Source organism: Ochotona curzoniae, unplaced genomic scaffold, assembly GCF_017591425.1.
Source record: "Ochotona curzoniae isolate NIBS_2020 unplaced genomic scaffold, NIBS_Ocur_1.0 contig_43, whole genome shotgun sequence".
Classification (NCBI taxonomy): domain Eukaryota; kingdom Metazoa; phylum Chordata; class Mammalia; order Lagomorpha; family Ochotonidae; genus Ochotona; species Ochotona curzoniae.
Window position 1 is genome coordinate 28,236,571 of NW_024466218.1, and position 26,632 is coordinate 28,263,202.

Consider the following 26,632-nt stretch of genomic DNA (forward strand, 5'->3'; position numbering starts at 1 on the left):
CACTCTTATAAAAAAATAGTGTCAGTCACGTATGCAGATAGATTAAAGACATTTTTATACATGAAGGATCTCAAAATACTAACCTCCCACTTCATTTTCCAGGAGGCATGGAGTATGAACTCCTGCAGAACAGAGGAAAGCAAAAAAGATGATAAAGGACGCAGGCTACAAGACAAACCCAGCAGAAAAGCTAAGAAAAGTCCCAGAACAAAAGGAAAGCAAGAGGCCAGGACCACGACTCTGCATCCAGCTTTGCCCAAGGCCTCCTGTAAAGGGTGCTGGAATCAAGGGCTTCAGAAAGAATGTCTCAGTGAAAAAAAAATAATAATGATATAAAAAGAAACCAAGAAATTGAGAGATGTTTTAAGTCACTGAAGCAAGATGAACTCTTCTGGCAGAGCGCTGGAGGGCAGATTAATGATACAAAGAACATGAGACAAATGAAAAGAATGAGGCATTTTTATTTCCAAGGAAAATAAAAGGCTGTACGAAAAGTCTATTAAATGCCTCATCTGTGCACGCAAATATTGATTTAACCAAAACCTATGACATATTTATAGCAGTAAGAAGGGTGGAGCAGGGAGGAGAAATATTGAAAAGAAGAAACAGCTGAAAAGCAATAAATCCTCATCTTGCAAATGAAGAAGTCACCGAGAACATCTAAAACATATTAAACAGGAATTAGCATTGTAAAAATATATTTGTATAGCGATAAGAAAAAACACAGAAACAGAAAAAATAACCAAGGTTGTTAGAATATTAGAAGACTGCGAATCCACATAGGAAATGAAGATTCTCATTTTGAGCAACACAAAACTATTTAACTTGGAAAACTGTGCATGTATAAATTTAATTAAAAGTGTAAATTAACTATAAAAGTTTGCTTTCTGAATTAGAGTGTGGCTTGCTTTATACGTGACTTTTAAATTCAATTTGTGAGGTATTGTCTAAAAATCTCTGTCTCGCAAATTGATTAAAATGATTTAATAAGAAATGAACAGAAGAGGATACTTCTATTCACTCATTTACCTAACATTTATTTGTTGAGACCTCGTTAGGGACATATCAATAGAGCCCTAGCCTAGCTCAGTTGCATCCTTGTGAAATAAGTAGACATTACATGATTGATCAGAAAGACACCTTATGTAGTATTCTACAAAGTGGGACTGAGTAAAGGTGATCAATAGCAGGTGGAATGGAAGGATGACAAGTTGCGATAAAATTATCAGAGAAGTCTCATTGAGAAAGTCATAACTGAGCAAAGGTGAGAAGGGCTGTGGGGAGGCAGCCTGGGGTCTCTAACCCAGACGAGGGCTGAAAGGTGGGAGCATGGCAGGTATTCAGGAAACACCGAAAAGGTCAAGGTGACCAAAGAAGTGCTGGAGGTAGGAAAGGCAGGGATGGGGAGGGAGGTGACGGCTGGATTGGCAGCAGTCAATCCTGGGACCAGAGAGGAAGAAGGCAGGAGCGCGGGGCATCACTGAGACCGGGTAGGGAGCCATGAGGACCTAAAGTGCGCTCCGCTGAGCAGTAAAAGAGGAACTCCTGAGAGTCGGGTGTGTTCTGCATGTATTTTAGAGGCAGAGCAGCTGGGATTCACCTTGAGATCCCATGTGGAGTGACAAGAGTCATGGATGACGCCAAAACTTTTGTCTTGAAGGATGAAGCTATGTCAACTGCAAAGCGCGTGAGCTGCCGGACAGGCTGCAGAGAAGACAAGCACAGGTTTGGTTCCGCAAAGCTTACAGATCCGAGACCGGTCAAGGGTGTGGGAGGCATTCTGGAAGCCAGAAAAGGGGATTACAATGATCAACCGTGCTGATGCTGTGCACAGGTCATGCATGCAGCTTGAAATCCTTATAGTTAGCAACAGAGAGGTCACGGCAAGCTCATGAAGGCAGGCTCGTGAAGGGGAGCCACATTAGAGGGAATGTAAGGAAGAACGGGATGAGAAGACGAGCAGACTCCTCTTCCCAACTCTTTCCCCACAGGAGAAATAGGGTGCTTGCTGAGTGGGAGGCATCAAGCTAAGGAGGAGAGCTTCATTTCAGCTGGGAGAAGCAGCAACATCATTGCATTCTGATAATAATGTCTGAGTTTAGACTTAACATAATAGACTTGATACTGCAGCAGAGCTAGGAGGACAGCCCTAACGCAGTGTTTTGAGGGAAGGTGGAAAGATCTGGATGTGTTTGTGGTGACAGCGTGGACAGCTCGCTGGTGTCACGATGAAGGAAAGCAGTGTGTAGGCACCAATTTAGATGAAGCAGATGAAGTGTATGGAAAATGTAGAGGGTCCAGGCCCAGTGCGGTGGCCTAGTGGCTAAAGTCCTCGCTTTGCACGTGCCGGGCTCCCATATGGGCACTGGTTCTAATCCTGGCAGCCCTGCTTCCCATCCAGCTCCCTGCTTGTGGCCTGGGAAAGCAGTCGAGGATAGTCCAAAACCTTGGGATCCTGCACCCACGTGGGAGACCTGAAACAAGTTCCTAGCTCCTGGCTTCAGATCGGTGCAGGACCGACTGTTTTGGTCACTTGGGAAGTAAATCATCAAACAGAAGATCTCCCTCTCTGTCTCTCCTCCTCTCTGTATATCTGACTTTGCAATAAAAATAAATAGATCTTTTTAAAAAAAATATGGAGGGCTCTTCTGATGGCTTCTTTGTTGCTCAGAAGTAAGAAGCAAGGTTGTTAAGAGTGAAGATGCCCTAGGTGGTGCTGAAAGTTTGAAAATACATACTCAGTACACAGAGGGAGCAGGCAGCATAGAAGACAGTCTTATTGGTGGTCACTGTATATGGCCACCTGAAGTTTATGGTCACTGCCTGTTGCAATCCATCTAGGTTGTTGCAACAAAGCATCATAACCTGAGTAACTAATAAGCAAGAGACATTTATTTCTCACAGTTCATGACCCTAGGAAGTCTAAGATCGAATGTCCAGTGAGGGCCTGCTTCCCCAGGCTGGCATTCCCTGGGACTTCACATGGGGGAAGAGGTGAGGCAACTCTTGGCAGCCTCTTTCCTATAGCACTAATCCCAATCAGGCAGGCGCACACCAAGGACCAAATCTCCTCCCAAAGGGCCCATATTCCAGTGCCATCATCTTAGGGCTGAGGATTTTGACTAAGGGATTTGGAGGGGACACAAACATTTAAAGCACAGCACAGTTCTTCTCACCCATTAAACACTACACAGTGTGTTACAAGGCAACACCAGGAGAGAAAGGCTACATTCACCCTCAGGTGGCTTCCAAGTGGCTATTACTGAGAAGCAAAGAGAATGGAGGCAACTTCATAACCAAACACTCCACGTCATTTTCACACCGTGGGTTTTGAAAAATGCATGAGCTTCCCATCAAGGGCACAGAAAGACAATGCAACGATTCAGTGAAGCCATGGGGGCTTTTCAGGTTGAGAGCGTTACAGGACTGAACAACAACTGACTGGCAAAAATGACTAAAAAACTGACAGCTGGAAGCCCCTCATATTAACTGAGGCATAGAATAACAGAGGATAGGAACATTGGGTGGAGGACCATTGGAGAGCAAAGTATTCATGTTGGCACAAAGAACCACACACACGGACAGCAGGTGCACTGTCTGTTACCTGGGAGAGATGCAGGGGACATACTCTTAGGAAAGTGATCAGGATGATAGTTCTTAATGGAAGCAGCCAGAACACCAGGACACCAATGTGATGTTCTTGGCAGGTCTAACTTGGACTTAATCATAAGGAAACAATCTGACAATTGTGGAATAGGAGATACTCTACAAAACTAAATGGCTTGGAACCTTCAAAAATCATCACTTGAAGGAAAATAGAAAATGGAAGAATTAGAAGGGACTCCAGAGAAGAAAAGGCACTAGTGCAAAGAGCCCAACTTAACTTTGGATCAGATATGAAAACAGCTTTAAAAAGATGCTTGGGGACCTGGCAGGATGGTAGTCTAGTGGCTTAAGTCCTCACCTTGAACGTGCAGGGATCCCATGTGGTGGCAGTTCTAATCCTGGTGGCCCCACTTCCCATCCAGCTCCCTGCTTGTGGCCTGGGAAAGCAGTTGAGGATGGCCCAAAGTCTTGGGACCCTGCACCCACATGGGAGATTCAGATAAAGTTCCAGGCTCCTGGCTTCGTATTGACTCAGCCACAGCCATCACAGACACTTGGGGAATGAATCATTGGACGGAAGGTCTTCCTCTCAGTCTTACCTCCCTTCTGTATATCTGACCTTGCAATAAAAATTTAAAAATGTATTAATATAAAAAAGATGCTTGGACATCTGGGGACCTTTGGAAAAGGGGTTGTATGTTAGATGATGTTATGGAATTAATATGCATGTTTTGGGAATAAAATTCCTATGTTTATTTCACAGACGGCCTTATTCTCAGGAAATGCTGGCTGAGGCACTCAGAGGTGACGCATTCAGATGTCTACAATTTGTTGTCAAATGTCTCCACCAGATGAGATGGGAGTATGTGCACCTGGGTGTGCATATAGATGTGTAGGTGTGTGTGAAGGCAGAGGGCAATGAAGCAAACACAGCGAAGCTTTAACAATTGGTGCATCTAGATGAAGGGTATTCACATGTTCAACTTCTCTGTTGACTTGACATTTTTCCAAGTGAAAGTTGGGTGAAAAACAGAGTGGTAACCATGGCCAGCTGCTGAACATACCCTGCAAGTTCAAGTGTCCACAAGGACAAACCAGGCCCAGAGGAATCCCAACTTTTCTTCCTGGAAAGCAGGGACTGCGACATCATTTTCCATTCTTAAAAATTTTATGAATTCCACACCATAAAGAGTTCTGTAGGATTCCCAAATGTGCCTGACTTTTCCGTATTCTGGCTAAACATTTTTGAGATACCAAAACAAAACCCTGATACCTTGCAGCCTTCTGAATAAGGAAAGGACATGAGCTTTGTGTGGTTCCAGGTAGATTCTGATCCAAGCAAGAGACAGAAGCCAGCTTTTGGGTTCCCCTAGTACTAACACATCAGAAAGGTCTACCCATTATTTCAACTCAGGCCCTACCAGCTAAGCAGAGAAAAACATCACTCCATTCCCAAAAGTTCTGCTTTCTGAATGCAAAGCTCAGCTCCACATTGAGACATTGGAAAGGCATGCAGTGTAAGAGGGTGTGGGACACTTGGAGAAGGCTTCAAACCCACAGCAATGACTTTGAAATTAAAGGCAGAGGACAAGCTTTGTGGGGCAGGATGAGCAGATTGGGCTGCTCTGCCAGAGGAAGTGCTAGCATGAGGCAGTTTAACAAAGAGTCTCCTGATGTGCCCAGAGAGTGGTAGCCATATGCTCTCCACTGCCACAGAACGGGCAAAGAAGAAGTTGGTTTCATAGAGTGATGGAATGCGCTTCTGGGAAGGTTGCTTAAACGGGATTGAGCAAGGGAATACATCAGGAGAAGTAGACATCCAAGCAAGGTGCATCAAAATTTGATCACAGGAGGAGACACTGTGACATAGTGGGCTCAACCTTTGCATGGGATGCCCACACTTCCTAAAAGAATGCCTGGGACTGAGTCCTGCTCGTGCTTCTGATTCAGCTTCCTGCTAATGTGCTTCAGAGGCAACAGGTCATACTCAAGTGATCGGGTCCCTGCCACCCAGTGGCAGACCTACTGACTTCCAGGCTCCCGGGCCTGGGGTTGTGGGCATTTGGGGACTTCCTCTTGGTGTCTGTCTTTCTTTGTCTTTCTGCCTCCCAAACATATAAATTTAAGAGCAATTTGAGCTGTGAAAATTACAGCTGACACAGAAAACTAGAGTTTGACTTAATCAGTAAATCAATCTCCCTTTCTTTCCCTCCTTCTGCCTAAGTTGCAGCTCATTTCCCTCCATCCTCAATATGACAAAAGCCTTATTCCAAAGCAGTGCTTGAGGGCCCTCCAAGCTCTAAATTACTCGAATATGGCTATTTAGTGATTAAGAAGATAAAGCTACAGCAAAAAAAAAAAAATCATTAAACAGCCGTACTTGAGTAAGCACTAATTGGCCTGAGCAGAAGGGTGAAGATGAATACACGGATGTGAGTGACAATATGCTTGAGGAAGGAGGGAAGTGAGTACAGACATTCCATACGGAACCAACAAGGAAGGGGCCACTGCAGCTCACCACGTGTGCACGTGAGGGCTGGCATCCTGGTACTGTGGGTCGGGCTGTCACCTACAATGTTGACATTCCATACAGGCACTTTTTAAATCCCATCTGATCTACTAATGAGTTAGCTCTGGATAATACAACTGGGAAAGCTATGGAAAATGCTCAAGTGCTTGAGCCCTTGGAAATTCTGTGAGAACTGGCTGGGGTTCTGGGCTCCCAGCCTTGGCCTGGCCCAGTCCTGGTTGTTGCAGCCATTTAGTGGGGTGAACCAAAGGATGGAAGATCTCATATCTCCTCTCTCTGTCTGTCTGTCTGTCTCTCTCTCTCTCTTCTCCCCAGCATTCCATCTCTCTGTAACTCTGCCTTTCAAGCAAACAAATAAATAAATCTCAAAAAAGAAAAGAGTAGACACCATCTCAGCTCTAAATTTAGCTCCATTCTTCTTTAATTATTTTGTTCTCTAATCTGTCCCCAAAAGCTGTTGCTTTCTTTCTTCTCTTAAAGGCAACATCTCTGATCCTAACACAGCAGGAGACAGGCGAGAATGGAAATCGCAGCTGAGAAGAGCTGATGCAAAGATGGAGGCTACGCAAGAGCTTTGCCCATGGAGGAGCTGTCAGCAGAGCAGGCCCTCCAAGTGGCTGAGCTTTCTACCAACAGCTGTGAGACCGATGTGTGTTCCACATGTAAACAGGTCTGTGCGTGCCCAAGGGCTCAGCAAGGACTTGCGACAGCATTTCTTTTTGTTTCTTCTCTCACTTTGGCTCATCTGTCTTTCTCTCATTTATCCACATCCAACTTTGTCATCTGTGTCAAGCCCGTGCTAATGACAGTCACGGCTCTCCGACCCACCCTCAGGCTGCTGGCTGCTAGATTCATTTTCCAGCTCAAGCCAAGACCCGCTGTTCATCTATTCTTGTAGTTTTAAATACAGTGTTCTGGGTGCTGAGCCCTTGTTGAAGAGGAGGAGGTTCTTATATGCACTTATTAATGCTGGCATGGGTATGTTTTGTTTTTTTTGTTTGTTTGTTTGTTTGTTTTTTTCCTTTGAGGATGCCCTGAAAGCAATGAGAAAGAAACTCAGAAAAATCCGCGGCATCGCTTTCTGATCCGCCAGGACCTCGGGAGGGGGCGCAGGGCCCTCTTTTTACTGAACGCACAGCGCCATCTTTTGGCCGCCCAGGCAATGACATGCTTGGCCCTGGAAGGGCGCGCATTTTAGAGCAGAAGTGGCTTTGCACCATTGCAAGAGCTGTTGTCACCTGTGAGCAAAACGCTGCGTGTGAGTCTTCAGTTCAGCACCACTCCCCGTTCTAGATTTTCTTTTGCACGTTGTCACTAGTGGGTGCCTCTTAATGTCACCGAGTTAATGTTCTTTATCCTTACATCACTAGATGCAGACTCCCTACAAATTGATGGAACAATCTTTTTACCATTTTTCTCTTTCCTGAATTTTAAGCATTCCAAAGCATTATTGAAAGAATCATCAGTTCTATTCTTGCCCACACAGAGAATTTGGGGGCCATTTCTGGTCACTTATTGGTAACCTACAAATTAAAAAATATATATACACACAGGGCCTGGCATGGTGGCCTAGTGGTTAAATCCTTGCCTTGCAATTGCCAGGATCCCATAAGGGCACAGTTCATGTTCTGGCTGCTCCACTTCCCTTCAGCTCCCTACCTGTGGCCTGGGAAAGCAGTCGAGGACGGCCCAAAGCCTTGGGACCCTGCACCCCCAGTGGAGACTGGGAAAAAGCTCCTGGCTTTGGACCAGCTTAGTTCCAGCTGCTCTGCCACTTGGGGAGTGAACCAGCAGATGCAAGATCTTTCTTTCTATAAGTCTGACATTTCAATAAAAAATAAATAAATCTTTTTTAAAAATCATACACACAATTTGATTTCTTTAAGCCAAATGATAGTAAAAACATACAACATTGCAAAAAAATAGGATTCACATTTTTCAGTCTTAGTTTTTCCAGTTAGACAAACTTCTTTATTAATGAATACATGAGCATGAATCTTCACTAAAAAATAGAGACACCTGTGTGGTGCCAGAGCCTACAGAGCGGTCACCCTTTGGGCACTAGTTCTGATTGCTTCCCTTCTGACCTGAAACCCTGCTGAGTGGCCCGGGAGAGCAGCAGGAAATGGCCCGAGGCCTTGGAGCCCTGTGCCCCTGAGGGACACATGATGGAAGAAACTCCTGATTCCCAGCTTTGGACAGGCCCAACTTTGGCCATTGCAGCCATTTGAGCAATGAACTAACAGATGGAAGTTCTCTCTCTCTCTCTCTCTCTCTCTCTCTCTCTCTCTGCCTCTCTCCCTCTCTGCAACTCTCTCAAGTAGAAATAATCTTTTTGAAAAAAAAAAGTAGAAAACCTTTTCCCAAACACTGCCCCCACCCCCATACTCAGAGGCAGGCAGGCATCTCCACCCTCATTCGCTGTGTCAGAAACAGAGAATTGACCAGAGCCGTGCGAGGCGTCCAGCAAAGCAGTGACCTCATGCTTGCTGTTTTGCTGCCGCAGCATACAAGGCTTGGCTTCGGCCATGCCACCTGCCTTCTTTGTGTCTGCACTCCAGAGCAATCCGGTGAGGACACAGACCTGGAGCAGAGAGATGCTTTGTGGGAAGGGATGGTAACCATAGCATTGACCTTGTGGTGTTGTTCAAAGACTACATAGTGTCAATAAGAGACCCAGAACGCTGCCTGGTCACAGTGACTACTCCATCACCCACCGGCGATTGCTGCTCGGATTGCAAACATCAGACGACCTGGCTTGTCTGAATGACCAAGAGAGGATTATCTCACCTTGGTATTCAAAACGTCTGCTCTCATCCATGGGGAAGGACATGTCCGCCCTGGGGAGATTCCTCACGCTTGCAGGCCAAACTTTCCATTCAGCAGTGGCTCCTTCCCCGTTCGCTCGGGCATATGTGGACACAGAGACAAGAGAGAAAGGAGGGAAGCGGAACCAGGAGCTGCTAAGCAGTGAGAGCAGGTGGCCAAGGAGAAACTGAGGTTTGGCATCCCCTACAAATCCCAAAGGAGTAGAAACTGGACATTTCCCAAAGGAAATGAAAAGTGCATATGAGAAGGGGATCTGTAATCCTGTATTTATAGCAGCACAATCTACAATAGCAAAGACATGGAAACAAGCCAGATGCCCCCCCAAACAGGAGTGGTTACAGAGACTGGTATATCTATCCAGTGGAATACTACTCAGCCGTTAAAAAGAATAACATTATACGATTTCCAACTAGATGGTCCCAATAAGAGACCATTATGCTCAGTGAAATAAGTCAATCCCAAAAGGACAAACACCATATGTTCTCTCTGACATAAGGGAGCTTTTATGCAAATTATAACAGCAATAACTCTTTCCATGTTATTTTTGCTGCATCCCAGAGGTTTTGATATTCTTGTTTTTATTTTCATTTCTCCCAAATGATTTCTTTTCTCTTATCAAATTCTTCACTGGCTTGTAGATCACACAACACCATCATTTTACCCAAGAAGTGTTTGTGTTTTCTTTTTCAGTTCTTCAGCAATACATTAGTCAGTCAGTAGCATGTTACGTAACTCCTTGGTGATGTAAATTCTTTGTTTTAACTTCATTCCTGTTGTTGATTTTATTTCATGGCTTCTCCCAATTTTTTAAAGATTTGTCTGTTTTTACTGGAATCACAGATATACAGAGAGGAGCACAGAGAGGAAGATCCTCTGTCTGTTGATTCACTCCCCAAGCGGCCACAATGGCTGGAGCTGTGCCAATCTGAAGCCAGGCGTCAGGAGCTCCTCCAGGTCTCCCAGGGTCCCAAGACCTTGGGCTGTCCTCAACTGCTCTCCCAGCCCACAAGCAGGGAGCTGGATGGGAAGTGGGGCCACCAGGGCTAGAACAAGTGCTCATATGGGATCCCAGCACATGCAAGGTGAGGACTTTAGCCTCTAGGCCACCGCTCCAGGCCCTCATGGATTTTCATTTAAGGGAATGTATAGTGACAGCCTAATACAAACTATCATATCCAGATGTGAAAATACAATGCAGTATGCATCTCCACTTCCAAATCAAAGATGGACTCCCAGTGAAACTGTTGGACATATCTAGACAATGGGATGCTGGTCTGTCTGACATTGTCTGTACCAGCAATGTCAGGACACACTTAAATAACATACCAATGGATTTATGACTGCTTATGAAGGACTATACTATTGTGTAATATGGGGAAAATTAGTAGGGGGAGAGGGAACTTGGGGTGGGAGGAGGGAAATCCCAGACCCTATGAAATTGTACCATAAAATTTAAAATTAAAAAAGAGAAAGGAACTTGATATTTTACCAAAAAAATGGTAGAATGAACACCTCTTAACATTTATTATACATATTTTTATTTTTATTTAAGAAATTTGTGCTTTATTGACTGAAAAAAAATTTCTAGTCTTTAAACAAAATTTGGAAAATTGAAAGTTTAGCCCAAAACAATTACACATTAGAGATCAAACATTTTTCATAATTTAAAAAGTAAAATTTGCTTATTTTCATTATCTATTTATGTATCTTTCCAAGTAGAACCACTTACTTTTTAAACAAAAAATATCTTATAAGTATTTCTTGTGAAACTTAGGACAAAGACAGAGATGCTAGAAATGGAAGCCACCCAAAAAGTACAAGCAGTGAAAGACAAATGGTGTGAGGATGATGTGGTGGCTTAGCAAGCTAATCATCATTCTGCTAGCCCCAGCATCCACACAGCTGGTTCTGTTCTCGGCTGTTGACTTCTGATCCAGGACCCTGATTATGGCCTGGGAAAGCAGCGGAAGATAGCTCACGTCCTTGAGCCCCTGCCCTCCTACGGGAGAACCGGAAAAGGCTCTTGGCCCCTGATCAGCATAGCTCCAGCATAGCTCCAAGTTGTAGCCACTTGGGGAGTGAGTCAGCAGAAAGGAGGAAGGGGGGCGGGGCAGGCTGACAGACGCTCGGCCACACACAGCAGTGAGGAAATCCCCCCTCTGCCCCTGGTTCTCACTTCTGTCTGGGGAGCACACCCCTGCGCAGGGGGGATTTCAAGGGGAAAGCCACTTTTCTCCCGAGCACCTGCTGCTCCCAGGAGCATGGTGCCCTGCTGAGTCACAGCCAGGTTCTTCAGCTGCCTTTATGTCCGGGTGACAAAAGGGACTTGACTTTGCGTGGGCCCCAGGGAACCATGGGACGCCTGAGAGCACTGGTCACCAAGGGAGCTCCTTGCACTGCGGTTCGAGGCTGGGAGACCTTGGTGACAGGCCTGGAAAAGGACAAGGAAACTCGGAAAGAAATGCGGGAGAAACAGAACTGCTAGGGGCAGCCATGCTGAGCAGGGAGTGGGAGTCGCGGCAAGCAGTTCCACACAGAGCTGGATCATGCCGCCCGTCCACAGCCCCAAGGAGTCTCCCAGCGCCGAGGTGTGTAAGGCATGTCCTGCGGGGAACCGGGAGAGCAGGATGCCCACCTGAAGATCTTTCCCCAAAAGCAGGCTTCCCCAGCCCCGGACGTGGACGTCACATAAAGGAGACACCTCCTCTCGTGTTTGGCTCCTGCAGGAAATTGTTAGCTCTTCCGCAATTATTCTTTCATGCAGCTAACTGCCCACAGCCATGTCCTGTTTTCAGCATAAACTTGCCGCCATTTAAGCTAAAACACTAGATGCAGCAAGACAGCTAGGAGCTCCTTCATTCCAGCAGGGTAAAGATGGGAGTGGAGGCAGAGAGGAGAGGGAAGGGAAATGTCTCCTGTAAGGTGGCAGGATGGGCTGCAAGGGGAATGGGGAAGGGAGTGGGGGGTGAAGGAAGACCAGGGAGCCAGGCCAGGGGGCAGGGTGGAGAAGCCACAGCACCTGCAAAGACAGAGAAGGAAGTAAGGGAAGAAGAGTGAGAGGACGGGCGGGTGGCCGTAAGGGATTGGTGGATGGGATTGTTGGAACCACAGGGGATGGTAGGTGGGCAGGATTGGGGGAGAGCCAGCGAGAGATTGGTGGGTGGGGTTCTCAGGTAAGACACCATGACGTTACAGTCCATAGGTGGGCAACTGGAATAGCGAGAATTTTGTGGACCTGTGCTGTGGAAATTGGGAAGCAGATATCTAAAACAGCAGAGTCCAAAGTGGCAGGGGGGCCTGGCCAAGGCTGGAGTCACTCCTCACAAGAACGCCTGAAGGGACAGGCACGGGGCCTGAACCCTCCGCAGCAAGAGGCCAGTGCGTCCAAGAACTTAGCAACAAACTGCACCAGGACCCAGAAACCTGCAAGAAGGGTACACCTGTGAAGTCCCCTGGGGCTCCCCGAAAAACCTACATGGGGCCACGAAAAATCAATGTAGGCGCTGTGGCTTGGCACCTTGGAGTCGGGTCATTTGCACATTTGTGCCCACGGTCCTCCAGGTATAATGACACCTAGGGTCACATCATATCCATCAGTATGTTCCTTGGCAATATTTCACAGGAGAATTGCAAATTTCTGTTCATTTTAAAACCAAAACATAAGGTTTCAAACTGTTTGAGAAGTGTGTGTTTAACCTAGCAGTGAAGATGCTAGTTAAGCCCCCTTTGTCCCAGCATCAGAGTCCCTGGGTGTGACAGCAGGCTCCCTAAAAGGGCCAGAACACAGGTGGGTCTTTTGAATTCTGCATCACGGGAATGAACCTCTATTCTTGGTATCTTTGCTAATTTGCATAAAAGACCCAGTTGATATGGAAGGCAGCCCCAGGGCTACGTTTGGTCATTTAACTTGATAACTTCACACAAATGCAAATGAAGAAAAAGTAGCCTTCCAGGAAAGTAAAGCCTTGTATCTGGTAAACAATGGACCCTGGCAAGTAATGTCAGGATTTTAAAACAATCCTTTAAAAAAAAAAAGCATTACGCTGAGGAACCTAAAGACCAAACATTTAACCATTTGCCCACTGCTCATTGCTAACTGCTCTATTTCTGCTTCTGTAACTTCTGCTTCCTTTGTTCAGCTAAGAAACTGCATGAACCCCAGGCCTGACAACTTAGGGGACATTTGCTCAGGCACCCTGAGAAGAGCATCCAGCCTTAGCGGCACCTGCCGAGCCACCCTGACAGAAAGCCCACGTCTACCTTGAAACAATGCCATCTTCGGATCTTGCCCCTGTAGTTTGTGCCAGAAAAACCCTAACTGCCTGCTATCCCATCTGACTCCTCACATATGACAATGTCAAACCTGAAACAATCCCTTAAAGGAATCAACCTTCCTAGGCAGTGCGCATGCTCACCAGCGCTACTACAGACGAACAGGCTTCCGACGGCGTCTGTAAGACGCAGGACTAGCCCGCTACGCCGCTACTGGGGTGACCTCTTAAATTTCGACAACAAATAAAAAGAAAACAAGATTTCCACATTGTGACTCTAGCTTTGTACCCAGAAATGGGTACAGACCTGTTGAGTAATTCACAAAAGCTTACGATTCTTCACATTTCCCCACTGCCACGACAGAGCCACGAGAGAGCAGAGTCTCAGTAGAAGCACAATATTAAACAGTGCCACTCCTGAGTGACAGGGCTCTAAGTGAGGGCGGCCAGCGGCACCCCCAAGAGCACAAACAGTGCATGATGGCTTGTCTTGCTCGGAGATGTTTTGTTTGCTGCAAACAAAAATTTGAAATTGGTGTGGTTTTCTTAATGTACATTTTCCATTAAAATGTCGAAGATCCCTGTGCACAAGAACACAGAGCAAGCTTTCTGGGGTGTGAAGAGGAGACCGCAGAGAGAGCTTCACTCCACTAACAGTGCTGAGCTGCATCCAGGGGCGCTGGGGGTTCCAGGACGGAGGATGACGTCATTACCTCCATGTTGTTCCTATTCCAGGGTGGAATCTACAGAAGTTGCTGTTTATTTTACAGAGTGACAACACAAGGAAGAATGCAGAAGTGAGAAAGCAGGCCACTCCAGCTCGAGTGGGTCAGAGCACAGCGCTGCATGCAGAAGGGAGAGTGGTCTACAGGTGCAAGGAAAGCCGTGCATGCAGAGGCCTTGGAGTTGGCACACTGCGGGCCAACTGAAGAACAAAGCCAGAGTTACAGGAGCTGAGATGAACAGGAAGCTACCAGAGAAGATCTGTCAGGCTTCAGTGGCCATGGCAGGAATGCTAAGTGGTCACAGAAGGTTCCAAGTAAAGGAGTGTCAAGGTTTGTGTTAGGGGACCAAGGATGTGGTACTGTGGGTTATGCCACAGGTTACAAATCAGATGTAAAAGGAACATACCTCAAAATTATAAAGGCTGTCTGTGACAGATCCACAGCTAATATCACATTAAAGGAAGAAAAAAACTCCCCTCAGGTCTGGAATAAGACAAGATGTCCACTTTGATCACTATTTCTCGAGGTAGCTTTGGAAGTCTCCAGAAGGCCACGAGGGAAGTGACATTGGGAAGGAGGAGGTGAAAGCGTCCTCTGTTGGTAGTTGATGTGATTTGGTGCGTGGAAGAACCTCACGGAGCCACCAGAACGCTGTTGCAAATGATCAACTCAGTGATGTCACAGGCAACGAAATCAACATACCAAAGCAGCTGCACTTCACAGGACACTTTCTTGCTGGGACAAAAACAAAGCAATCCTGCTCCCAACAGGTACCCCAGAAGGATGCAGGAATAAACTCATCACCCCAGAAAGTGCCTCGCAGGCTCCAGAACATCAGATTATCTTCACAATTTAGCAAAACATTGTACAGCGAGGTGGGCCTTACTGTACAGTGGCGTCAAGTGCCACCATTGAGCCCACATGCCATTGGAAGAGCCCAGCTACTTGATTCATCTTCCTGCTCACGCATTCTAAAGAAGCAGCAAGTGATGGTCTCGTGCTTGGGTCCATGCCCCAGTGGGAAACCCAGACGGAGTTCCTGACTCCTAGCTTTAGCCCGGGCCTGCTTGGGCCGTTCAAAGCATGTAGGACGGTGAACCACGGACGAAAATAAATAAAAATAAAGTAGTTTCTTTCAAAAAAAAATAGAGAGAGAATGTGTATTATACATAGTCATATACTATTGGAGAAGGGCAAAGAGAAAATGTGAATGTTAACAATAGTGATTGGGTGAAAGATGTTCACCATATTATCTCTCAATTCTTTTGAAAATTCTCAGTTTTTTCAAGATAAAAGTTGAGAAAAAGAAAATTTCAAAAACATACTTTCTGGGTGCTTACATTGGACAAATGATTGTGTTTACAAGGAAAAGTAAAGTAAAATACATTACACTAAAATAGAACTTCAGAGCCCAGTGCTGATGACAGAATTCATAAAGAGCTGGGCCTGATATGGCAGCCTAGTGGCTAGAATCCTCACTTTGTATGCTCCAGGATCCCGTACGAACACTGGTTCATGTCCTAGCTGCTCCACTTCCCTTCAGCTCCCTGCTTGTGCCCTGGAAAAGCAGTAGAAGACGGCCCAAAGCCTTGGGACCCTGTACTCATGTGGGAGATGTGGAAAAAGCTCCTGGCTTCAGATCAGCTCAACTCCAGCCACTGCAACCACTAGGAGAGTGAACCAGTGGATGAAAGATCTTTCTCTCTTTCTCTCCTTCTCTCTGTAAATCCAACTTTCCAATAAAAATAAATTTTTTTTAAAAAAAGGAATCCATAAGGAGCTATAATAGCAATGGGTCCATGGTGCCCAGCAGGCACATGCGCACAGATCTTGTGGGGGGCAATTGCCCCCTATTTGGAAAGAATGTCATAAATGCAGACCCAGGTTCCTCTGGACCTTGCAGCGGAGGCCTCATCTGCCGGCAGAGTGGACCCAGTGCTAGGGCCAGTTTCCCACACTACATGCTCATCCTGGGTCCCCTGCCCCAGGCAAACATTCCAGCAGGACATTAAGGGCAAAATGGTTTTTTAAAAAAGTTCAAAGGCACCACTCTCCCTTTTACACTCTCTTTTTCAACCCTCTCCTTTCGTCACAGAGTAGCTTATAGAATGCTTAGTTAGACACGGGAGTCACAGCTCATTAGCAGGAACATTTCAAAGGGGAAGCCAAAGGGGAAGTAACCACCTGTGGGCAAGCAGGAAGGTGTGGGGAAGAGCCAGGGGGTGCACTTTTGTCCTCTGATGACATTGTGGTCCAGGGTGGGAGCCTGACATCAGAGTAAGGGAAGTCCCTGACAGGAACAGAAGGACAAGTCCAGAGGGCCCCACGAGACACGCTTCCCTTGACCCTGTTTCCCAAGCCTTGGGGAAGAAGCTCAAGTGTTGTGGGAGAGACTCCAGTCCCCAGGGAGGCAGACCTGGCCTCCCTTGGTTATCACACTGGAGCAGCTCTCCCTTCGCAATGGGTGATGGGGTGGCTTCTTGAAAACCCTCAACTGAAGCCTCATTCCACTTGTACCTGCCCCCTAGTCCCACTCAACTCAAGGTGGAGGCCCAGGAGCGGGATGTGATGCCACAGATGTGCTATGGTTTGAGCTCCTTTTCTCACAGACAGGCTGTCTTCAGGTGGAAAGCATAAGTGACAGAATGGGACCACCGACAGGGAAGCAAAGGGATGATATTGGGAAGGGAGGAAAGAAGGCTTATGCTTGGCTTCAGTAACTGAATTTGTGGCCGGCGCTTTATCATAGATGCTGTGGTGTATGGGTTTGAGTTGTCACTCGCAGCGCCAGTATTTCATATGGCTGTTCCACTTCCAATCCGGCTTCCCACTAAGTGCCTGGGTCAATGGTAGGAAACAGTTTAAGTGTTGGGGCCCCTGCACCCACATGAAAGAACTGGATTAAGCTCCTGGGTTCCTGGCTTCTGCCTGATCCAGCCCTGGCTGTTGCAGCCATTTGGAAAGTTCACAGTCTCTCTCTCCCTTTAAGTCACTCACTCTGTCTCTGCTTCTTGCTCTCTGTAATGCTGTCTTTCAAACAAATCTTTAAAAACAAAAGAAAAAAAGTGCACGTGATAGTTATTTAAAATTATTTAAAAGATAGATGAATTGTTTAGTTGGGTGGTAGAGTTACAGATATCCATGTGGCCACCATGTTGATATCTTTATTTTTTGTTTGATTGAAGCATTTCATGAGTTGTACTATCATTTATTACATGCAACACTTTTACACAAACTTCACAATGCATAGTGCTGTGCGCATTTTAGTTCAGCTCCAGAAACACATGGCCACACGCTAGCAATCCTAAACCTGAATCCTCTGCTGTATGTCCTGGAAGCTCCACTTCCGATCCAGCTCCCTGCCTGTGGCCTGGGAAAGCAGTGGAGACGGCCCAAAGCCTTGGGACCCTGCACCCGCATGGGAGATCCAGAACAAGCTCTGGGCTCCTGGCTTTGAATTGGCTCAGCTCTGTGCGTTGCAGCCAGGGCAGAGTGAACCAGTGGATGGAAGATCTTTCACTCTCCATATCTGCCTTTCCAAGAAAAATAAATAAATCTTAAGAGAGAAAGAGAGAGAGAAACAGAACCAACATATAAACCTAAGCTTTTGTAGGTTTCATCTGGGGTCTGGACTCTCCATGACCTTACACCCTGAGCTGCGGCATCCGTGGGTCTTTAGCACGAATGTGTCTGAGAGGGAAAGATGCTGTGCGTGGTGAGCTTCTGGCGGAGTAAAGACCCATCCAAGGTCAAAAAGAGAAACTTAGCGGAGGGGTGAAATACGGTCGTTATCTTGCTTTGTAACTTTCACCTTTTACTCGTCAGCACAGCGTGAGGGTGTTAGCCAACGCTGGACAGTGTACAGCTCAGTATGTACAGGGGAAAATACCAGGTCTATTAACAGAAACTAGTAAAATCTTATCAGTAACTAAATATGCATGCACAGTATTACATCAGTTCCTTTATCTGCCACGTAGCCTTAAGACTTCCAATCAAAAATGTGTATAAACATATGGGGAGACAAAGAAAAGGTCCCTCTTTGTTTGGGGCTCAATCTTTTTGGATAGGAACCTGGCTGGGCCTTGTAACAATAACAAAGAATGCCTCCTGTTAAAGGCCTTGGTGCCTTGTCTCTGCCACGTCGCGCATCTAGTCCCAGCAGAGCCACACGCAGGCCCCTACGTCACAAGGCTCACATTCATTTCTGAGCTCAGTTCCTCGTAAGTCTTTCCACAAAACAGCAGCGGTGGGAACAATGAGAGATCTCATCGCACTCCTGTGCACAGCGGGGAAAGTAAGGGAGTTAGCTCCTCCCTAAGCACATACTTACAGAGAAATCGGAAAAAGTTTTCATCCTCCCCTAAGGCATTTTCACCTCCAGCAGTGCGTGTGCTGAGCCAAGGTTGTAAATTCACATGGATTTATTGTTTCCAGTGCACTGGGATTTCTGGCCATATTACTGTCAGCTTAAAACAACCACTTTTGCGGCCCAGTGTGGTAGCCTAGGAGCTAAAGTCCTCGCCTTGCACACTGGGATCCCAAATGGGCACCGATTCTTGTCCTGGAGGTCCTGCTTCTCATCCAGCTCCCTGCTTGTGGCCTGGGAAAGCAGTCGAGGACAGCCCAAAGCCTTGGGACCCTGCACCCAGTGGGAGATCTGGAAGAAGTTCCTGGCTCCTGGCTTTGGATCAGCTCGGCTGCAACCATTACGGCCACTTGGGGAGTGAACCAGTGGACAGAAGATCTTTCTGTCTTTCTTCTCGGTATATCTGCCTTTGCAATAAAAGTAAATAAATCTTTTTTTTTTAAAGATAAAGAACAGCCACTTTTAGAAGCTGCATTTCTCTATGGTCTCTATTTTATTTAAAACACACATGAAAGCAATTTCTGGGGTTAGTTTCCAAACGATGGCTACCGCACTCATTACAGATGGCCATTACAGCTCGCTTCACCTCAGGCTGCAACCCCAACGGGCGGGGGAATTCTGGGGGGCTCCCAAGGCTGAACCACTGACAGGCCTTGATCCCCCACCAGGCAAGGGTCTTAGCTACCCGCTTCAGTCTCCGAGTCGGGGGAGTTTAAGGCCCCCTGCACAGTTCTTCCTGGCCTTTCTTTCCTTTGCAGCTCGCTCTGCCTTTGTGCTGCTCGGGGAAATCAAGTCCGTGGCTGTGGTTTCCTGGAGTAAGAGCGGTCTAAATTCTTTCCTGCACATGGCTGGAGTGTTCCTGGTGGTCAGCGAATCTAACACTAAATGGGTGCCTAAGCCACACAAGAGAAAGCATGCGATGGGTCCAGGCTGGTTTGCAGACTCACACAGTGGGTCCACCTGCACTACTCGGATGGACCCGACTGTTTCTAAAGCATTGAAGAGACATCTAATAATGAATTTAAAAAGAAATTAAAATAAATGAGAAAATATTATTCCCAAGCTACTAATCCTAAAGTCACCTTAAAATTTTTTCATGATAAAAACAGTAGCAACCGGAAAAGGCCAGGCAACCAGCACATTCTTATAGATTTATTTTATTTTTATAAAGATTTATTTTATTTTTTATTGCAAAGTCAGATACACAGAGAGGAGAGATAGAGACGAAGATCTTCCATCCGATGATTCACTCCCCAAGTAACTGCAACAGCTGGCGCTGAGCTGATCCAAAGCCAGGAGCCAGGAACTTCCTCTGGGTATCAATACCCACACAGGTGCAGGGTCCCAAGGCTTTGGGCCGTCCTCGACTGCTTTCCCAGGCCACAAGCAGGGAGCTGGATGGGAAGTGGAGCTGCCGGGATTAGAACCGGCATTCAAATGGGATCCCAGTACATTCAAAGTGAGGACCTTAGCCGCTAGGCCACCACGCCAGGCCCAACTGACACATTCTTATATTTCTTAGGGAAAGGGTAAGAAGTGTATAAATTCACACTGAAGGTGTGTTAGTTCACTCTGAGATGAAGATGATTCTATGCACTGAGTGTAAAAGCCCTTGGGATTCCACAGCGTAACCTCAGTCCTCCAGTGTCCTGGGGCGGGACAGGGCTTGGCGACAGCTGGCCTGACTGGAAGGAGTCCCTCTCATCCAACACAAACCTGACTCAGAAAGTCAGCTTGTTAAAGCAGGCCATAAAACTTTATGGTTCTTGCTGGAGACCTGGCTAAACCAACCCCAGGATAAAAGATTTACTAGCCCAGCGCCTGGGGCACCTCCCTCTGTGGAAGTAGCTAGGGTAGGCTCCTAGCTGCTTTATGGGTTGGTGTTATCTCAGTAGACCAATCAGAAATAATGACGGGGCAGGCAGCCAGCCTGTGCTCCTTACCCTGCCGACCTTCAGTTCTGGTTCAGAGCCTCTACCTCCCCGCCAGGCCATGCTGGGAAGAGCGTGTCCTGCATGTCCTCTGCAAGCTCCCACTGAGATGGCCTCAGAAGTGTCCAGAAGAAGTGATCACAGCAACAGACCAGATATGGACCCTGACTTCCAGGCCTTAAAAACCAGGGCTGGGTCTTAAAAACCAGGAGCTCAGGAAACCGCTGAATTTCTGCATTGTAAAGTCAAGCAGAAAGAAACCACCACGGAGTTTCTTCATCTGTAAAGTGAAACTGAATATTCGGTCCAGGATAAAACATCTCCTAGGGTGTTTTAAGAACACTTCCTGGGGCCAGCACCATTGCCTGAGACACTGGCATTCCAAATGGGCACCGGTTTGCATCCCAGCTGCTCCACTTCCCATCCAGGTCCCTGCTTGTGGCCTGGGAAAGCACCAGAGGATGGCTCAAGCTCTTGGATCCCTGCACCCCCCCTGGGAGACCCAGAAGTAGCTTCTGGTTCCTGGGTTTGGACTGACTTGGTTCTGGCCATTGCAGCCATTTGGGGAGTGAAGATGGAAGATCTTTCAGCAGATGAAGATGGAAGATCTTCTTTCTGTCTCTCCTCTGATTCTTCCATCTTTCAAATGAAAAAAAAAAAGTTTTAAAGAATGCTTCCTTTTCTCTTTCTCTCCCTCTTTCCCCTGCTGGCTCCCTCCCTCTCCATCCCTTCTCCCGCCTGAGCGAGCTTTATCACCACCTGCTGCTTTCCATTGCTTCCTCCTTCTTTCTTCCCACATCACGTCCTATTCTGAAGATTGATTTGTACCCCAAGTCCAAACCACACATTTCTCTCTTATCACTGAGATGGGATCCCCACCTTTTCTTCAATTCCAGTTTTTCTTTGGCCCTGGCTGTGAACCTGCCACCTCTCGGCCTCCTGGCTCCCCTCGGGGTATCTTTCCTTGCCACACGCTCTGTCACTGCCAAGACATCTTGGACTAAGTAACTTGAAAACCACAGGCCAAGATTAACTTCCTTCCTGTACAAGTAGCTGGTATCTATGGGGACTTTTACTTGCAGTGAGGAAAGCTGACCAGTGCAGAGTCCTGATCCCCAGTACGCACGGGGTTGACTTTCTCTGGCTCCTTGGCTAGTTAGGATGAAGTTTTCAGGAGGGCCACGAATCCAACATGATGGTGTCCTTATAGAAAGGCATACTTGCACTCAGAGACAGACACATCCAGGGAGCAGTTCATATGGCGGTGACGGTAGAGGTTGGACTGATTCTTCTAGAATTCAAGAATGCCAAAGCTTTCCAGTAAAACACCAGAAGATAGGAAAGAGGGTCAGAATGGATTTTCTCTCCAAACCCTCATCAGGAACCAACCTTCAGCACTTTGATTTGGACTGCCAACACCCAGAAGTGTGCATGACAACCTTCTAGTTTAAGCCACTCGACAAGGTACTGCACCAGTCACTGAACCAAGCAGGAGCTGCCTGTCCTAGACAAGAACCTTTTCTTCCTTCAGCACAGCATCATTATCCATTCTCTCTGTGATTGCTACAAAAAATAAAAGCATGTATCAAACATTATCTCTTGAGTATATATTTAAACACGGAAGATATTATCATTTTATCATATTATCATTTCCTCTTACCCCAGTCAAAACATAGAAAAATAGATGGAAAATGCAGCTAAGTTAGAACTCAGGGGAACGCTCCAGCAACTAGATTTTTGAGACAAGAATTTTTTTTTTTTTTAATTTATTTAAGGCAGATTAGATTTACAGAGAGAAGGAAGAACAGAGAAAGATCTTCTAACCACTGGGTCACTTCCCAAATGGCTTCTACGGCTGGCACTGAGCCAGTCTGAAGTCAGGAGCTAAGAGCTTCCAGAAGGGGGCAGGGTTCCAAAACTTTGGACTGCTGTCATCTGCTGCTTTCCCAGGCTACAAGCAGGGAGCTGGATGGGACACCATCTGGCACCCACCTGGGATGCTGGCACTTGCAGGGTGAGGATTTAACCACTGAGCCGTCATGCTGGGCCCTGGGACAAGCCCTCAGGAGTTCATTTGCACACGCTGTGCACTAAAGGCTCTCAGCTGGCTCATATGCATATTCCAGCTCTCAATAGACACAGATGCCCACGGGGTAGGAACTGCTATGCTGCCTCCTTTAGAAACAAAGGAAATTGGCACTGAGCAGTCTGCCTAAGGTTTAGAGGTTACAGCTGCTGAGTCATGAACACTTGCCACCGTGCTCACCCTTTTAACTCCCACAGCAAGCTGCTCAGCTGCGCCGGCAGAAGGGCTCTCATCGTTCATCCCCAACCTTTCCTCGTCGCCTGCGTTTCCCACAGCGTCGGTTCTTCAACAGCCAAACATCATGAGCGAAAAGACACCGGCAACAGTCCCTAGTAGACTAAGAACAGGGTTTTAAAAGTCAGCAGTACACACTGCTATGAGTTCCATCATGTTCCTGAGACTATGGACAAAGCAGTAAGCAGTTGGGCTTCCCGGAAGAGGCCTTTCCTAGGCTAAACGGCTCAACATGCATGTTGAGGTGCAGGCGTGATTGATCCCCAAGTCCGGGTAGAGAGCACTACTGGACGGCAATGGAGACGGGGAGGACAGAGATCATCCAAGACTCTACACCGTTCCAGGGGCAGAGCAAGCTGCTCGTCACACCTCCTGGTCTGAGAGAAGACGACCAAGATCAGCCAGGAGATCCAATCAGAAACCTTTGATAGTTCTGCAGAGTTCAGAGAACCACAAAACTGAAACAGAATGACAGGAAGACAATGGCTGTTTCAACTTCCTTTCTCAGAAGGACTGACTTTTCTTTCTTTTTTTAAAGCTTTGTTTATTTTTATTGGAAAGTAACATATACAGAGAGGAGGAGAGACAGAGGAAGATCTTCTGTCTGATGGTTCACTCTCCAAGTGACCGCAACGGCTGGAGCTGAGCTGATTCAAAGCCAGGAGCCAGGAACTTCTTCCAGGTCTCCCATTTGGGTGAAGGGTCCCAAGGCTTTGACCTGTCCTCGATTGCTTTCCCAGGCCACAAGCAGGAAGCTGGGTGGGAAGTGGGGCTGCTGGGCCATGAACCGGAGCCCATATGGGGTCCCAGCACATTCAAGGTGAGGACTTTAGCCAATAGGCCACCCCGCCAGGCCAGAACTGATTTTTCCATGAGCAAAAGTGTGCTCATTGCTTCCCATCTCCCAATAATGCTTGATTATTCTGTTTTTGTTTTAATATTCCTAGATAAGAGGCAAACAGGGTGGGTAGTTAGTACTTTGGGGGGAACTAGTCTTTCAGCATGGTTACAAGTGGCTGGTGTTCAAGCTAAGCAAAGACAGCCAGCAAGGTCTTCTCTCATCCACAGGGCTGTGCACCTGCCTTAGGTACATGGAGACACCCTCATACTTTCCAACCATTTCTACCCTGCCTGCCTCATTAGGTCAAGCCTTAGTTTGAGTAAGCCTAGCTGCAGTCTCATTTTGAACATCTCTAACAGTTTTGGTCATGTAGCTTGATACTGGAGAAGTTCCAAGAAACTTAGATGAACTTCCTCGCAATGCCACTCATAAGTGTGTGGTTTTAGGTAAATTGCCCCATTACTCTGAGTATCTTTTCCTGTGTAGAAAAACGACTCAGTCTCCCTTTGGCAGAGCAGTGGTGTGGACAAAAGCTACTATGCACCTACCATGACACTTTGTTGAAGATCTGTAGACAGTAGCAGTATGCGTAACTGGAGGCACTGAGTTAGTGCTGTCTGCCCAACTTCTCACACCCCATGGTCTTTCCATTACAGCCCATCCATGTTGGATATCAGCCTCAGAGCTGCGCATCAGGGCCTCCAAAGACCACGGGTCTGGAGTTGCCACCTCCTAGAAAGCAGCAAGGCTAGCAGCACAAGCTATACATCAAGGCAGAGACAGAGGAGAATCTGTTTCCCATAGATAAAGTTAGTAAACAGGCTTCCAGGTCTGGCTCAGGCAGAATCCCAGTCCTAAAGAGCCACTCATTAGTGAAACAAAAGGGAGCTGGACCTGCTTATCTTTGCACATCTGGCACAAAGAGTCAAGAAGAACTGGAGAGCTGTGTCCCCCCCCCTGCCCCGGGGCATTTCAGGCCCAAGCCCCCTGTCTGATTAATGGGACCAGACCCCTGCCTGTAGCCATAGTGGCTGTCAGAGGTTTTACTAATGAGATTCCAGCTGGTAGACTCAAGCTTGTGTAGCAAAAGGCCATTACCCCAAGCACACTAGTGAAGAAGCCCTGCTTTCCTGTACGCTGAGGAAAGGGACCCACACTTAGCATCTCTCTCCTTTACAAGGCTTCAGGCCCACAAAAGACTTTTTAGGGCTGTGCAAATCCTGCATCAGGATGTGACAAGGTACAATTGGGTGAGAACACCCCACAGCCGTGGACAGATGTGACTTTATTTTGGTAGGATTTTCTAGTAACTTTGTCATTTCCAGGCAGTGTTTTCCTTGGCTAACCTCCAAGCATTGTTAACCACAGCTATTGGATTCTGAAAGTATGCTTGCTAGCTGACTGGCTTAAAGTGTGGGCTGAAGTTGAAGTTGATTGGATGTTTTGTGTTATGTGCCACCTACGTTAATGGGATGATGACTACACACCAACCAGAATGTGATTGGCTGATCAGATGATTTGGGAAACAAACAAAAACTTCGGCAATTGTAAGCCAATGCCGGCTCTAAACCCCCTGACTTTGGTCATGTGATGTGGTGACTCCTAGAATGTAACTTGGCTAAAAATGACTCCTCCTAGCATCCTACAATTGCGTCTGGCGTGATCTCCCACTCCCTAATGAAGCTACATTTGTCCAATCGCACAGAATGAATGGCACTCAGGATTACACTAATGTCAGGGCATGTCCACCAGTGATTACGGAAGTGCCACTCCAGCGCCTGGGAGCAGCCTGCACCTGCAGGAAGCGGGCACCCCTAATGGGACAGAGGACATTCAAGACATCTCTGCACCTCACTCTGTATTTTGCTGTGAACCTAAGCCTCTCTAAAAAGCAATCTTGAAATAGTTTGTTCTGAAATTGTCTTTGAAAGATTCAGGCGGATGTGAGCATTTGGTGCTGTAGTTAAGATGCAGTTTGGGATACCAGTATTTCATTCTGGAGTGCAAGTTCAATTCTTGCCTTGAGAGGAAGCAGATAATCCCTCACACACTTTGGTCCCTGCCTCTCATGTGGGAGTCCTAAACTGAGTTCTTAATCCCAGGCATTGGTCTAGCCCAGCCCTGGCTGTTACAGACTTTTGAGACTTGACCCAGAGGATGGAATATTCTCTCTCTCTCTCTCTGCATTTCAATAAAAATAAACACAGAGCTGGAAAATCCAAACCAGCTGGAAGCAACTCACATAAATCCAGGGGTCTTTCTGCATATTCTAAAGCCTGCACCTGCAAAGATCCTTAACAAGCCCTTAAATAACAATGAGCCCAGGGAGCTGGCAGGACCTGTTGCCCTGTCTGCTTATTCACCTTCAGGAGTGTTTGCTTACCGTAGACCAACCCTCTGGTAAACAAAATTTGCATCACAGATTAGCCTACTGGGCTCCTGGCTTTTCAAAGCCACCTCAGGAAAGATGCAAGCCATCTAACAATGACTTACTGACTTTATGATACCTGGATAAAGGCCAAGGCAAGAGTAAAAAATATGCGTACCATTAAAATAACAGCTAAGGATGGTAGCAACTGCTACAACAATAAACTAAATCTTGATCACTAACAAGTGCCAGAGAAGACAGTTTTAACATAATACAGAGGAGATAAGGCAGATAAAACCCTATTATGTGTTACTTGCAAAGTGATTATGTGGTTACATGGTTACTTGTGGATAAGAGAAAGTTCAGAAAGTATTACCAGTCACAGTTATATATATATATAAAAATATATATAAATATATATACAATTAAATATATATATATTTAAGATTTATTTATTTTTATTGCAAAGTCAGATATATAGAGAGGAGGAGAGATAGAGAGGAAGATCTTCCATCTGATGATTCACTCCCCAAGTGACCACAGTGGCCGGTGCTGAGGCGATCCGAAGCCAGGAGCTTCTTCCATCTCCCATGCGGGTGCAGGGTCCCAAAGTCTTGGGCCGTCCTCGACTGCTTTCCCAGACCACAAGCAGGGAGCTGGATGGGAAGCGAGGCTCCTGGGATTAGAACTGATACCCAAATGGGATTCTGGCACATTCAAAGTGAGAACTTTAGCCACTAGGCCACCACACCAGGCCCATCAGATAGTGATTATGACCTACCATTGTTATTAGAAAAGGAAAGAGTCATTTGGAGTTGGTTTTCAGGTTAAAATGTACAATTTGG